Raw genomic sequence first — 16572 nt, 5'->3', positions numbered from 1 at the left:
GAATCTGGTTGGATCACGTCCTCGTTCAGTCCCAGTTCAACAGGCCTTGGTGAACTCTCATTATATCAGTCCCCTTGTATCAGTGGGTGCTCGCATCCCTCGCAGTCCTGATTACTTTTTTTATTTTCTTCATCCTTCTGCTCCTCATTTGGACAGTGGAGTGCTCAGTCCGGTGCTCCAATGTGGGTCTCCGTCTGTATCGCCATCCAACGTCGGATGAAGGTTCCCTCTGCCCTTGCCTTCTTTGCTCACGTTCTCTTTCCTTCTGCCTCTCATTTGGACCTAGGGAGCTAGGTCCAGTGTCATTGACAATGACACTGGGACTTGCTTCCTCTGCATATACTGGATTTTGGCGATCCAGTCTGTTTGGACTCTCACCTTCCCTGGACCTGGAGGGAGGGGGGAGGAACTTGAACTTCCCACAGGGCAGGAAACCCTGACTGCTCTAGGGGATGGAGAGGGAGGAGGAGAGGGAGTGGGGGGAGTGGGAGGGTGTTGGGAGGAGGGGCTGAAATGGAAACTTTTATAATTTAATAAAAAAAATAATAAAAGAAAAGAATGGGCAGACCCGTGAGCATGCACTTCTGGCTTACACCCTGGGTGTGAAACAGCTAATTGTTGGTGTCAACAAAATGGATTCCACTGAGCCACCTTACAGCCAGAAGAGATACGAGGAAATTGTTAAGGAAGTCAACACCTACATTAAGAAAATTGACTACAACCCTGACACAGTAGCATTTGTGCCAATTTCTGGTTGGAATGGTGACAACATGCTGGAGCCAAGTGCTAATATGCCTTGGTTCAAGGGATGGAAGATCACTCGCAAAGATGGTAGTTCCAGTGGGACCACCCTGTTGGAAGCTTTGGACTGTATCCTGCCACCAACTCGTCCAACTGACAAGCCTCTGTGACTGCCCCTCCAGGATGTCTATAAAATTGGTGGTATTGGGACTGTCCCTGTGGGCCGAGTGGAGACCGGTGTTCTAAAACCTGGAATGGTGGTGACCTTTGCTCCAGTTAACGTGACAGCAGAAGTAAAGTCTGTTGAAATGCATCATGAAGCTTTGAGTGAAGCTCTTCCAGGGGACAACGTGGGCTTCAATGTGAAGAACGTGTCTGTCAAAGACGTTAGACGTGGCAACGTTGCTGGTGACAGCAAAAATGACCCACCAATGGAAGCTGCTGGCTTCACTGCTCAGGTGATTATCCTGAACCACCCAGGCCAAATTAGTGCTGGCTATGCTCCTGTACTAGATTGTCACACAGCTCACACAGCATGCAAGTTTGCTGAGCTTAAAGAAAAGATTGATCGTCGTTCTGGCAAAAAGCTGGAAGATGGCCCTAAATTCTTGAAATCTGGTGATGCAGCCATTGTTGATATGGTTCCTGGCAAGCCCATGTGTGTTGAGAGTTTCTCTGACTATCCTCCACTGGGGCGTTTTGCTGTTCGTGACATGAGGCAGACAGTTGCTGTGGGTGTCATCAAAGCTGTGGACAAGAAGGCTGCTGGAGCTGGCAAGGTCACCAAGTCTGCCCAGAAAGCTCAGAAGGCTAAATGAATATTATCCCTAACACCTGCCACCCCAGTCTTAATCAGTGGTGGAAGAACGGTCTCAGAACTGTTTGTCTCAATTGGCCATTTAAGTTTAATAGTAAAAGACTGGTTAAGGATAACAATGAATCGTAAAACCTTCAGAAGGAAAGGAAAATGTTTTGTGGACCATTTTTTTGTGTGTGGCAGTTTTAAGTTATTAATTTTCAAAATCAGTACTTTTTAATGGAAACTTGACCAAAAATCTGTCACAGAATTTTGAGACCCATTAAAACAAGTTTAATGAGAAATCTGTCTCGTCAATGCTAAAACGTCATTCCTAAGTGCTTGGAAAGGTGTGTCCCAAGGGATTTGTATTGACTCAGAGCTCAGCCATTTTAAGGGCCCAATAGATGACTTTAATTTTTTTCTTTTTTTAAATATAATCCATTTTTATTTTATTTGCATTAATGTTGTGCTACATGTATGTCCGTATGAGAATGTCAGATCTTGGAGTTACAGACAGTTGTCAGCTTCCATGTGGGTGCTAGGACTTGAACCCAGGTCCTCTGGAAGAGCAGTCAATGCTCTTAATCACTGAGCCATCTCTAGCCCCAACCAATAGATGACTTTAAAAATGTAAATTTGTAATCTTAATTAGCTGTGGGAGTCTCAAAGATATAGGTAATCTAGTTACTGGTTGGCAAAACGGATTATAGTTCAGTATGTAGCTTGGCAGGCATGGGGACTGGAACTATACCCTCCTCACTCTGGGTACATGAAAGATAAATGGCCCTACCGCACCGAGTATTGTTTGAGAATTAAAACGGGAGGCAGGCTTTGGTTTAGTGACTTAGTCTAAGGAAAGAAAAACATTCAAGGAGAGATAGTAAATGTTGGCTACAGTTTAAAACCAAAGAGAAACGATAAACGCTCAGCAAAAGTTGTTTTAAAAGCTTAGGTTTTTTGTTTTATGGTTTTCTGTGGGATATATATAACACTGGTAGTGTGTAAGTATTTGTAAATGGCATCATTCAGGAATTTTAGCTAACAGATTGGGAAGAAAAATTTAAAATGATTTGTGACTACATGCAGTGTATGGCTTTAAGCCAGAAGAGGGCATCAATCAAATCATCTGTAGATTGTTTCTGAGGCACCATGATGATTGGGAATTGAACTTTTAACTACTTTGTTCAGAGGGAATTTGAATTCTTATCCTCTAGAAGAACAGCTACTGCGGCTTCTTTACACACTGGAGCCATCTCTAGCCCAGGAACATCCTGTTTTAAAAAAATTAACCTAATTTTAATTAAATTAATTAAATTAAATTAATTAAAATTAATTTTAATTTTCAAAATTAAACCTAATTTTGAAATTGTTTCAAGTCTGAATTAAAATGATATAATTAATTATGCACAATTTTTTTTAAAAAAAGAATGGTTAGAAATGTTTTACCAGTCACGGTCACAAGGTGGCAGCACTGCCTCACTGGTTTAAAAGGTAGACAGTGTGACTATGTCAGCTGCCCCACTGAGTCCCTGTGGAGTGACAGACTTGGTGCCTGGGAATCTCTTGCATTTAGAGTTGGAAGACACTTTAGAGAAGAGCTCGTCAGACTTTAATGTGCTTACAACCACACAATAACCACATGGCTACTGTTCAAATACAGGTTCTGATACTTGTAGTGGGACCTGAAAGCTGCCCTCCCTTCCTCTTTTCTTCCCTTTTCCCCTCCCTCCCTCCCTTCCTCCCTCTCTCCCTCCCTCCCAGTATGAGAAATAGGGTCCCAAGAGCCAGCAAAAGAATCAGAGACAGCTCCTGCCCCCTACTGTTAGGAGTCCTAGAAGAAGACCAAGCTACACAGCTGTCACATATAAGCAGAGGGTCTAGGACAGTCCCATGAGGTTCCCTGACTGTCAGTTCAGTCTCTGTCAGCTCCTATGAGCTCAGTGTAGTTGAATCTGTGGGTGTTTTCTTGTGGTGTCCTTGGTCCCTCTGGCTCCTGCAATCTTACCCCTTTTCTGAAGAATGTCCTGAACTCAGCCTGATGTTTGGCTGTGGGTCTGCATCTGTTGCTGCATGAAGCCTCTCTGATGAATACTGGGCTAGGCACCAATCTATGTGTATAGCAGAATATCGCTAGGCATCATTACCTTGACATTCCCCCACTTTTTCCTGCAGTCGTGTTTGGTTCTATCCTGTTCTCTGTGCCATCCAGCCCCTGGGTCTTGGCCCTCCAGACAGTGTCGGGAGTGGGCTCCCTATTGAGCTACTCTTCTTTCAGGTTTTTTTTCCTGTGTGTGTGTGTGTGTGTGTGTGTGTGTGTGGAGAGAGAGAGAGAGAGAGAGAGAGAGAGAGAGAGAGAGAGAGAGAGGTTGGGAGTTATTTTAATGCTGCATCAGCTCCTTCTGTGATCCAGTGTCAGTCAGACCTTGGTAGATCGTGAGTACTTTAGGGCCGGCTCTCGTCAGGGTCTTTCTAGATTTTGCCATTCTCTTTTGCATATAATGAGATGTTCCCTCTCTGGGAGGGATTGACGAAAACATGTAAGTTATTATCACTTAAAGTTTTTAGCTGGACATGGTGGTGCAAGACTTTAATTTCAGCACTTTTTAGGCAGAGGCCAGTGAATCTCTGAGTTCATGACCAGCCAGGACTACTTAATGAGTGAGACCCTGTCTCAAAAAAGGTTAAAAATAAGGTTGTTTGTGTTTGTCTGTGACTACAGATGCCTAAGGAGGCCAGAGGCTTCAGATTCACTGGAGGGAGAATTTTGGGCAATTGTGAGCAATCTGGTGAGATGTGGACACTGGCAACTGAACCCAGGTCCTCTGCAAGAGCAGCAGGTGCACCTAATTGCTGAACTATCCCTCCATCCTGATGAAATTTTTTAATGAAACTCCCAGAAATCCCATAAGGAACCTGAGCACAGTGAGAACCTGGACAGTGAGAGTTGCTTCAGCAGTCAGGTGATGGAGATGGGCGCACTTTCCTATTCTGTGAACTTAGAGCAGAGTCTTTACCCTCTCTCTTCAGAAGACACTGAGGGCAGAACAGCAGCTGGTGCTGCTCGAGGGAGGCCCTGTGCCTCTGACATGGGCTCTGTGTGTTGTGCTCTCAACCGTAGTCAGACGCAGTACCTTGGTCTTTATAACAGAATTGAGTTCTTTCCTGTCGGTGGCAATTATAGCAATTCTGTGCTGTGCACTTCCAGTGTAGCAAAGATTTCTCTGGGGCCTGGTGCAGAAAAAGAGCAGGAAGACGGGGTGAGGCATGACCTTCCCTTTTTCTTGGACTGCTGTTTGCTCACTCATACCTTCCCCATCCAAGGGAACTTTGTCCTTTCCTTCTTGGGTCCCCACCAAGGTCTGTATTTAGTTATCTCTACTTAGCTGATTATGCTTTGAGAAGGGAGGCCCACAGAATGGCCCACAGAATGGTTTCAAGGACTAATTTTCACGGTTGGTTTTCAGTTCTGAACGTTTGTTAGAATCTGAGGTATTGAACCATCTTTCAGGACCTGTTACAAACTCCAAAGGCGTCTCATTTGATTAACCTGTGGGGTCCACAGGCGTTGATAGTTTAAGAGTGCTCCCAAAATGGGTTAATGGGTGAAGACATTTGTCACCAAGCTTGATAATCTGTGTTGGATCCCCAGAACCCACATGATGATGTACAGAAAAATCCTCCTCCTCCAAGCTGTCTTCTAACCGCTACATGCTTGCTGGAGTTTGCTTGTCCCTCCCAATAAATAAGATGAAATAAATAAAATAAAACAACATTTCCAAGTGATGTAGTCATTTTATAGGGGAGAAGTGTGAGCCAAATGCTCCAAGTTCCCCTGAGAAGCAGTGAAAGGCCTTGTCACCCTGGGCTCCTCCCAAGCTGATCTGGAGGCACAGTGCCTTCCTGTGCTACCTGGATGAAGAGCACAGCTTGAGCTTAACCATGAAGAAATATTAGATGAGCCCAAATTGAGGGTTATTAAAAAACAAACAAACCAACAGCCGGTTAATGTACTTCCAGTGGGGGTAGCACCAGGGACCCAGAGGCTTGCAAATCCCAGGTCTGCTTGAACCATGTAGTGAGACTTTATCTTAAGCAAAATCAAAATCAAAAGGTTAAGCAGCTCATAGTAGCTCAGGTCTATGATCCCAGCTCTTGGGAAGTGGAGGTGGGAAGATCACGTGGACTATGTAGCAAATTTGACAGGAGCCTGGGCTAAATGAGACCTGGTCTAAACAACTCCCCCCACCCCCTGCAACAGCAACAATAAAAACCTAGTCCAACAAAAACACCAACTAGATTAGCCAAAAACCTCGTAAATTCCCAAGGGTTAGCTGGACAACTTCCAAATCCAGCCTTAGCTTCAGAATGATTTGTAAGCCAGCTTGGGCTACCAAAAGAGACCGTGTTTCAAAAACAAATCAGACAACAAATCAAAATGCTATGGTCATGAAGAGAAAATTCTGAAGAACTCTTCCAGATTAGAGAAGACTAAGGGGTTTGAGGATATAGCTCAGAGGTGAACACTTCCCTAGAATGTGCCAGACCTTGGGTTCAATCAACAGGACTGTAAAGACAAAAACCAAACCAAAACAAAAATACCCACTACCAAAAATAACCTTAAAAGAGACAAAATAGTTAAATACAATATATAATCTTAGGTTGGACCCGATTTCAGAAAAAGGGTAATAGGGTAAGGTCTATAGATATGTATAGTTTTTTGTATGTTACCAGTGACATGTGTCGATTTTGAGAATTACAATGTAGACATCAAAATGTTAATATTTTGGATAATTGAGTATAGAGCACATGAGGGCTACTTTTGGAATATTTTTAAGAGTCTGAAATTATTTCCAAATATAGCAGTGAAAAAAGCAAGCCAGGGGCTGGGAGAGATGGCTCAGTGTCTAAGAGCACTGGTTGCTATTGCAGAGGACCAGGTTCAATCCCCAGCACTTACTTGGGGCTCACAGCCATCTTTAACTGCAGTTCTAGGTGATCGAACACCCTATCTGGTAGCCTCTCCTGACCTCTGCAGACACTGTATGCATGTGGGTGTGATGGGTCCATGGGGGTCACACAAAGGATGGGGGACAGACCACCAAAGCCTATTACACCAAAGCAAACTTTATCCAAGTAAATAAAAAATTAAAAAATAAATCTCCACGGGGCACAAAAAGCTTATCAGACAGCTAAGACCACAGCCAGAGATGGACTTGTAAGGCTGTGGCAAAGGTTGGTTTCCAAACTCCCCCTTTTTACATGAGGAAGCAACAGTCATTAGGCATGAGAAAAAGAATTTTTACAATCTCAAGGTAAAACTCCGATACAAATAGCATTTTTTATTACAATTTACATGAACAGGGTTTTTAGTTAAACTAGTGTTTGTATTTACTATATTGTTTTTCTCTGTCTGTTTCTGGTGGTGTTTATTAAAGCTCTATATTCCCTGGATACTGTCAGTTTTGTGTAGCAGGGAAGGGTATGGGAAAACGCACAACCAAAAAGTCACGTACATCCCATCATTTTAAAGTTAACTCAGCCCACGTTAATTGCTGGTCATGAGTGACTAGGAGGTTATCCAAAGCTGACCCTCAGTTTGCCAAGGTTTGTTTTAGTCTTGTAGATAGAGCTATCGAATGTAAACCAAAGTAACCCACTGTAAATAGTTAGTCATTAAGCTGCTGCGAAAGCTGCTGACAGCCTGCTCTCATTCTCCTAGGCTTACAACTTTATATTTCCTTATTACTACATTCTTATTTCTGGAAACTACATTTCTATATTCTTATTCTTGGACTCTTCATTCCCTCCTAGATTTGTAACTAGAATCAAGTCTTTGATTCATTTTGATTATCATAAAGTCTTTGATTTGATATTTTCTCAGACTGTTTTAGGACAGGGACAATGTACTTTCTTCTATAGGAACTTCAAGCTGAAATGGTCAGTGCCCAAAAAGGCTGAAAAGTTAGTCAAAAGTAAGAAGAGAATTTAAGCAATTTAAGGGACACTTATCAGAAGCATCTGATTTGACCTAGCTGCAGACAAACTGCATTTGTATTGACTGGATTGGTCCATATCAGTTTTTAGCAATTCCAATACTCATAGGCTGAACGTCAGCAGCTGATGCCTAGACATGTCTGTCAGCCAAGTGGAAACCTTCTGAAACAGACTAGAGACAAAAATTAAAATTTAGGAATTTAAAGGAAAAATCACAATCGGAAGTTTCAGAGGAGTAAAGTCTCAAGAGAGGGAGAGAGACATCATCCTTAGGAAGAGACAGATTAGAAATTTTAGATTGTACTTGTCTGGAGTCCTTTTGATCTGTGAGAAAGTCTCAGGACTTTCTTAGTTCTCTAAAGCTTACATAAATTTTTAAAATGTTTAAAACTTGATCTTATTGAGCCATACATTTTTCTCTGTTCCCCTTTCTTCCTATACTCTCTTCTTCAAAACTTTCCCATGGTCTCTATGCTTCTCATTTGCTCTGGAGATCTTTTCTTTTTCAACTTCCCATGTAGATTAGATCCATGTATGTCTCTCTTAGGGTCCTCATTGTTGTCTAGGTTCTCTGCAATTCTGAATTGTAGACTGGTTTTCTTTGCTTTATGTCTCAAAGCCACTTATGAGTGAGTATATATGATAATTGTCTTTCTGATTCTGAGTTACCTCTCTCAATACGATGTTTTCTAAATCATCCATTTGCTTGCAAATTTCAAGATGTCATTATTTTTCTGCTGTGTAGTACTCTGTAACACCCGATTCTATGTTACCCCCTCATTACAGTTCGTGCGCCACTGTATGCGAGTTGGGCAAGGGCCTGGAGATTGAAAAAAACACACAAGAGACCTGGGTCACTCGAAAGGAGATCAGCTGAATGCCGTTTATTCAATTTAGGGGAAAACCTGTTATACCTGGCTGCTGCATAAGGATTTCCTCCCAGGTAGGTAGGAAATTACCATACCAAAGATGAAACAATGCCCTTCAGCTAATCACCAGACAAGGGCAGAGGGAGCACAGGAACAAACAGGATGCTTAGCTGGCTAACCAGAAACTGTCCTCAAGATGCAACCCAGGAGCAGGTAGACCCGGGCCACACAGGTCCCCCTTTTATATAAACTATATGACTAGGCCTGTTTTGGGTGGCATTGGACATCAGGCAATACCCCTTACCCGTCATGGGAAAGCATCCAGGTCAAAATACATTTCCTGTCTTAGGTTGGGGCAGCCCCCCAAAAACCTTACCTGTCATTGGCTCACTAGTCACCCATCACCAAGTTCAGCCAGATTTGTGCTGAAAGATACTCCGGGGCAATAGCTAAGAGGACTTGCCATGTGGCAACATTGACCTGAGCTTGCTTTGGCTCTGGCACCGTGAAACCATGAAGATGATGCTCCAGCACACATATGCATTCCTAAAGGAGACTGTGCCTGCTCAATTCTTAATAAGTCTGCCCAAATGGGAGCCCTTTAAGTAAGGTCTCAGCACTGGTGGAAGGAACTCTGGTATAGTTAACTAGAATAATAATAATAGCTAAGTTGTAAATCTTGTACTCCAGGGTCCATGAATAACAGCAATAAGTCGTTCCTGACCTAGCAGAGGTCGTAAACCACAACCAATTGCAAAATTAACTGCAGTATTCAATTGTAAATTTATCTCAGTTTGAACGGCCAAGGCATTTGCAACCTGCCCTGAGAAGGTATCCATTGTGCTAGCAGAAGCAACTAGCTGATTAAAGGAAAAATCCAGCAGCATTAGCCGCTCTGGCAGGCACAGCAATGGTTGCCAAAATCATGGGATGGGTGGGTAGGTAAAGGAAGAGTCCTTGGCACTCAAATCACCACAGCCAGCTCCTCAGGAACCCAGCAGCTCTTCAGTTAAAAATCCAGTGTCTGCTGGATCTCTTGGTTCTGTCCTGTCTTCAGGCTTCTGGACAGGAAAATCCACAGCATGCACCAGACGCTCAGGTACCCAAATTGGATTGTCAGCATCCTGCGGGAAAACACAAACAGCTCCTCTTCCCCACACCAGTACAGGATCTGGACCATACCAGGTGCCATCTGCTAGATTCTTCCATTTAACATGAGGCATCCCAGAAGAATTTGGCCGCCAATGTCACTCAGCAGCGGTATGAGATTGAGCATCAACAGTCAAAAAATTTAAAACGTATACTATAAAAGACAAATGGTCTCTTGGGGTGGAACCATATTCCCCCTTTTTGTTTTATGCAAATAAGCTTTGCGCATATGATGTGCTCACTCCACTATGGCTTGTCCTTGAGGATTATAGGTATTCCCATTTTATGAGAAATAGAGAACTCAGAGCAAAATTTAGCAAAGCCAGTGCTGGTGTAGGCTGGTCCATTGTCAGTTTTTACAGTTTTTGGAACTCCCATGTAGGCAAAAGCCTGGAGACAGTGACTTTTAACATCCTGTAATTTTTCTCCTGTATGAGCTGAGGCAAAAATAAGATGAGAATATGTATCCATGGTTATGTGAACATATTGCATGCACCCAATAGAAGGAACGTGGGTAACATCCATTTGCCACAAATGATTAAGAGCAAGCCCACAAGGATTAACTACCAAATGGGGAACAGTTAAAAGTTCTGTACACAAAGGGCATTTTTTAACAATATCAGTGGCTTACTCTCGAGATATCTTAAAATGAAATCTTAAAGACCCAGCATTGAGATGAAAATGATTATGAGCTTTTTCTGCAGCTCCATAAGATTCTTGACTAACTGCATAAATTTGGAGAGTAAGCTGATCAGCTAAAGCATTCCCCTCGCTCAAGGGACCAAGCAGGTCAGTATGAGCCCACAAATGCCCTATGTAAATGGGAAGAGATCGGGCCCACAGCAAAGTTTGTATAGCCAATAACTGCATCTGGACTCAAGATACAGAGGCAATATAAGCTACAGTTTCCAAAGGTGCAAGAATTTTGCTTATGTACTGACTGTCAGTAAAAAGGTTAAATGGAATATCAGCATATTTCTCTAAGGCCATTTGTACAGCAATCAATTCAGCCACCTAAGCAGATTTAATATTAACAGACTGAATATCAAAATCAGGAGGGGAGGCTATCACAGTTCTCCCGGTGGAAGAACCATCAGTAAATACATTCCATGCCCCTGTCAGAGGCTGCAAAGAAATAACTTTAGGGAAACATACCAGATGATTTTTGAAAAAGGTGACCAACTTATCAAAAGGATAATGATTATCAAACTTGCAGGGATTAGTGCATAAAAACATGGTCCAATCTTCAGCAAAACTCTGCAGCCAAGCTATTTCTGCCTGGGTATATAGTGTAATAACCTTATCAGGTAACATTCCAAAGGTTTGTAAACTAAGTTTATACCCTTTCTGAATAACACGTAGCACAGCTGATGTGTACGAGATAACAATTTTTACAGTTGACACATGTTCATGTATCCACAGGATGGGTCATTTCTGTCAAAAAACTCTAGTAGGGCTATGCTGAGAAGGAAAAATTATTAACTCATGAAAGGAAATTGGATCTGGATTCCCTTGCAGAATGTCCATACAACCATTTACTGCTTTAAGATCTTACAAAAACCTTTGTTTACTAGACTTTTTCTTAATAACAAAGATAGGAGTGTTCCAGGGAGAAGTGGATGGCACTATACGTCCTGCCTCTAGCTGTTCCTGAAACTCACTCTGTAGACCAGGCTGGCCTTCAACTCACAGAGATCTGTAAGTCTCTGCCTCCAAAGAGCTGGGATTAAAGGCCTGTGCCACTATATCTGGCTTTCTCCTTGGCTGATTAACTGCCCCTTTACCCACAGGGCAGTTTCTTTTGAAGTGTCCTGACCTTCTACAAAGAAAACAATTCCTAGATCTAGCTTCGCCTTGACCTTCCCTAAGGGTAGAAACAATTACCTGACCCATCACGTGAGTGCCATCAATGTCCCTGCATAAACGGATAAAGTCATTTAAGTCTCCATTTCTATGGGGGCGTAAAACCTCTTGACAAAATCTGTTAGCGTTTTCATAGGCTAATTGCTTTATGGCTGGCATAGCTGAGCTCACATCCCCCAAAAATAAGACTTCCTACCTGTAGCAGGTGGTCAATAAACTCAGAATAAGGTTCTGAAGATACTTGAAGGGTCTTAGAAAGCTGTTCTCCTGCTCCTTTGTTAGGTAAAGTTTTCCAAACTTTAACGGCAGTAGCTATCTGAGCATAAATTGCAGGATCATATGCAATCTGTGTTGTTAAGCCAGTATATTGTCCTTCACCAGTTAACATGTCAAGGTTATGATGGGGGAAACCCGCGATGGCATTATTCCGTGTGGTCTTTTTGCAATTTTCCTGCATTTCACCTCTCCATAACAAATAATCTCCCCCTGAAAGACAAGCCCTGCAAGGCTACATCCAGCCACTGGGTGTAAGGTTGAGCTCTGCAAAGGATTCTAATACAGCTACAGTGAAAGGAGCATCAACTCCATAGGCCACAACTGCTTCTTTTAGGTGCTTAATGTCCTTAAAGGCCAGGGGGTTATGCTGCCTGATCTTCTGTTCTTGCGGATCAATAATTTCCACAACAGGATAAATCTGCCTTTCTCTACTTAGATTATTTAGTCTGTCTTGAATCTCTTGGATTTCTGCCTCTAAGTCTATAGGGGTGGAAGCAGTAGTACAAGGATTTGAAGTGGCAAGGAATGTTTTTTTGCGGTGGAGGTCTCATCGAGAGATCTCTGTTTGCTTCCTCGTTTTCCTCTTTTTCTAACTTCTTTTTTATCAGTGCGATCTTCTTTTCTAAAATTTCTTCTTCCTCTTCTATATCCCTTCTAATACTCTTAACTTCCTGCTCCTCAAAACTCTTAATAGAACTCACAGATTCTACTTCCTGAATCTCCTCAAGGGTTTTGTTTAAATTCTCTAATTGTTCTTTTACTTTTACATCATCACTGAGAAGAGCATCTCTGACTAAGCGTCAAAGCGAAAATATAGCTATGGGGAAAACTTCTGGCCCTTGCTCTTTCAGTGCATTTTGAAGGTCATCCTTTATCTGCTCCCAATCAGTAATATTAAAACCCCTTGCATGTAGAAACCAGGGACTAAACTCTAAAACTCTAAAACTAAACTCTCTTAGAGATCTCTTGTGCTGTCTCAACTTTAATACTGGTGCCTTGTTTCTCCAAAAGAACTAACAATTGTCCTGTTAACCGGCCCCTTAACACTGGAGCAGAATTACTTGCACCCATTAGCCAATACACCCTTACCACTTATCTGCTGGCCAGCCTTCTGAGGGCAATCTCTCAGGGATCCCTACTTCCCGATCTCACAGATGGGTCTCTGCAGATGGGTCTCCTACTGTAGCTGCTAATGATCCCAGCGGGGTCTCCAATTGTAACACCCAATTCTGTGTTACCCCCTCGGTACAATTCGCTTGCCACTGTACCATATGCTAGTTGGGCAAGGGCCTGGAGATTGAAAAAAACACACAAGAGACCTGGGTCACTCGAAAGGAGATCAGCTGAATGCCGTTTATTCAATTTAGGGGAAAACCTATTATACCTAGCTGCTGCATAAGGATTTCCTCCCAGGCAGGGGGGAAATTACCATACCAAAGATGAAACCATGCCCTTCAGCTAATCACCAGGCAAGGGCAGAGAGAGCACAGGAACAAACAGGATACTTAGCTGGCTATCCAGAAACTGTCCTCAAGATGCACCCCAGGAGCAAGGGTAGACCTGGGCCCAACATTACTCCATTGTGTAAATGTACCACATTTTCCTTATCCATTCTTCAGTCGAGGGGCATTTAGTTTTTTCCCAGGTTCTGGCTATGACAAACAATGTGGCTATTAATATAGTTGAGCACATTTCTTTGCGGTACGATTAAGCATCCTTTGGGCATATACCCAAAAGTGGTATTGCTGGGTCTTGAGGAAGGTTGTTTCCTAACTTTCTGAGAAATCACCATAATAATATCCAAAGTGGCTGTACCAGTTTGCACTCCCACCAGCAATGCAGGAGTGTTCCCTTTATCCTACATCCTCTCCAGCATAAGTTGTCATCAGTGTTTTTGATCATGGCCATTCTTACAGGTGTAAGATGGAATCTCAGAGGGTTGTTTTGATTTGCATTTTTCTGATGACTAAGGATGTTGAGCATTTCGTGAAGTGTCTTTCATCCATTTTAGATTTCTCTGTTGAGAGTTCTCTGTTTAGGTCTGTACGCCATTTTTTATTGGATTATTTGTTCTTTTGATGACCAATTTCTTGAGTTCTTTGTATATTTTGGAGATCAGACATCTAATGTGGGGTTGGTGAAAATCTTTTCCCATTCTGTAAACTTTTGTCTTGTCTTTATGACTGTGTCCTTTGCTTTACAGAAGTGTTTTAGTTTCAGGAGGTCCCATTTATTAATTGTTGCTCTTAGTATTTTTACTACTGTGGTTATAATTTTGAAGTGGTCTCCTGTGCCAAAGTGTTCAAGGTACTTCCCAATTTCTCTTCTGTGATGTTCAATGTGGTAGGCTTTATGTTGAGGTCTTTGATGCATTTGGACTTGAGTTTTATACATGGTGATAGGTGTGAATCCATTTTCCCTTTTCTCCATGTTGATATCCAGTTATGCCAGCACCATTTGTTGGATATGCTTTCTTTTTTCCCTTTGATATATTTTGCTTCTTTGTCAAAAATCACGTGTTCATAGGAGTGTGGGTTGATATCTTGATATTCAGCTCAGTTCCATTGGTCCTCCTGTCTATTTTTTTTATGCCAATACCAGGCTCCTTTGAATACTGTAGCTTTGTAGTAGTGTTTGAAGTCAGGGATTGTAATGCCTCCAGAAGTTTCTTTATTGTACATTTTTGTTTTGGCTATCCTGGGTATTTTGCTTTTCCATATGAAGTTGAGTATTGTTCTTTTGAGGTCTGTGAAAAATTTTGCTGGGCATTGCACTTAATCTGTAGATTGCTTTTGGTAAGATTGCCATTTTTACTATGTTAAATCTACCTACCCAAGAGCATGGGAGATCTTTCCATTTTCTGGTGTCTTCTTCAATTTCTTTCTTCAAAGATTTAAAGTTCTTGACATACAGGTCTATCACGTGTTTGTTTAGAGTTACTCCGAGACATTTTATATTATTTGTGGCTATTGTGATGTGTGGTGTTTCTCTGATTTCTTTCTCAGCCCATTTATCACCTGTGTACAGGAGAGTGACTGATTTTTTTAAAGTAAATCTTGTATCTACTTACATTACTGAAGGTGTTTATGAGTTGTAGAAGTTCCTTGATAGAATTTTTGGGGTTGCTTATGTAAACTATGATATCATCAGCAAATAATGAGAGTTTGACTTCTTCTTTTCTGATTTGTATCCCCTTGTTCTCCTTTTCTTGTCTTATTGCTCTAGCTACAATTTCAAGAACTATATTGAATAGATATGGAGAGAGTGGACAACCTTGTCTTGTTTTTGATTTCAGTGTGATCTCTGGGAGTTTCTCTCCCTTTAGTTTGATGTTAGCTGTTGGCTGGCTGTATATTGCCTTTATGTTTAGGTACATTTCTTGTATCTCTTATCTCCAAGACCTTTATTATAAAGAGGTATTGTATTTTGTCAAAGATTGTTTTCAGCATCAAATGAGATGATCATGTGGTTTTTATTTTTCAGTTTGTTTATATGGTGGATTACATTGACAGACTTTCATATGTTAAACTATCTGTGCATTTCTGGGATGAAGCTTTCCTGGTCATGGTAGATGATTTTTCCGATGTGTTCTTGGATTTGATTTGCCAGCATTTTATTGAGTATTTTTGCATCAATGTTCATCAGTGAGATATGTCTCTTTTTTAGTAATGTCTTTATGTGGTTTGAATATCAGGGTAATTGTAGCCTCCTAAAAAGAGTTTGTCAATGTTTCTTATGTTTCTTTTATGTGGAACAATTTGAGGAGTATTGGTATTAGTTCTTCTTTGAAAATTTGTAGAATTGTGAGCTGAAACCATCTGGTCCTGGGATTTTTTTTTTTTTTGGGTTAGGAGCATTTTGATGACTGTTCCTATTTCTTCAGCAGTTATAGGTGTATTCAATTTTATTATCTTGTCTTTATTTAATTTTGGTAAGTGATATTTATCCAGAAAGTTATTCATTTCCTTTAAGTTTTCCAATTTTGTGGAGTACAGGTTTTTGAAATATGACTTAATGATTCTCTGGATTTCCTGTGTTTGTTGTTATATCCCCCTTTTTATTTCTGATTTTGTTAATTTGAATATTCTCTCTCTTCCCTTTGGGTAGTGTGGATAAAGTTTTGTCTATTTTGTTGATTTTCTCGAAGAACCAACTCATTGTCTCATTGATTCTTTGTGTTGTATTCTTTGTTTCTATTTGGTTGATTTCAGCTCTCAATTTGATTATATCCTGTGGTCTAGTCCTCCTGTGTGAGTTTGCTTCTTTTTGTTCTAAAGTCTTCAAATGTTCTCCTAATTCACTAATTTGGAATTTTTCCAGCTTCTTTATGTAGGTTTTTAGTGCGATGAACTTTCTTCTAACACTGCTTTCACTGTGTCCTATATATTTGGGTTGTTGGAATTTTAGTAAGTCTTTAATTTCTTTCTTGACTCATAGATGATGATTCAGGTGAACACTGCTTAATTTTGTTGTCTTCCTGGAATTAGTGTTGCTGGTGAATTCTAATTTTAAGCCAGCTTAAATGATTTTTTTAAGTTCATGAGAAGATATAAACTTTAGACATACTAACATCCCTCGGTTTATAATCTGTACTGAAATTTACATTATAGAGATGGCAGTATACTTGTGCCAGAAATGAATCTGGTTGAAAGCATTAACATCTCTTTTTTTTTTCTTCAGAAAGCTGTGACAGATGTTTTATGTACAATGGAAAGTATCTTTGAGGTCTATAGTTAGGAAGCAACCAAAGGGAATATAAAATCTTGAGTTTGTTGACCCATTTTAAATCATTTTTTTCTCATCAGCATTTAATTAAGCTTTTTCATTGTCAGACCTTTATGACTTGCATTTACACACCCTAATCACTTTTCTTTCCACATC

The 16572-nt window shown here is 41.1% G+C and overlaps 1 protein-coding gene and 1 pseudogene across 2 annotated transcripts in view; one reads left to right on the top strand and one right to left on the bottom strand.

The window, feature by feature from the left end:
* Positions 1-16572, bottom strand: part of LOC125404524 (cell adhesion molecule CEACAM1) — a 146809-nt gene that overhangs the window by 20870 nt on the left and 109367 nt on the right. The window lies entirely within an intron of this gene.
* On the top strand, positions 534-1863 carry LOC148123379 (elongation factor 1-alpha 1 pseudogene; annotated as a pseudogene).

Source organism: Myodes glareolus, chromosome 1 (genome assembly GCF_982192425.1).
Source record: "Myodes glareolus chromosome 1, mMyoGla1.1, whole genome shotgun sequence".
NCBI classification, from domain to species: Eukaryota; Metazoa; Chordata; class Mammalia; order Rodentia; family Cricetidae; genus Myodes; species Myodes glareolus.
Note: the sequence above shows the minus strand (reverse complement) of the source record. Positions and strands in the feature narration are given on the sequence as shown.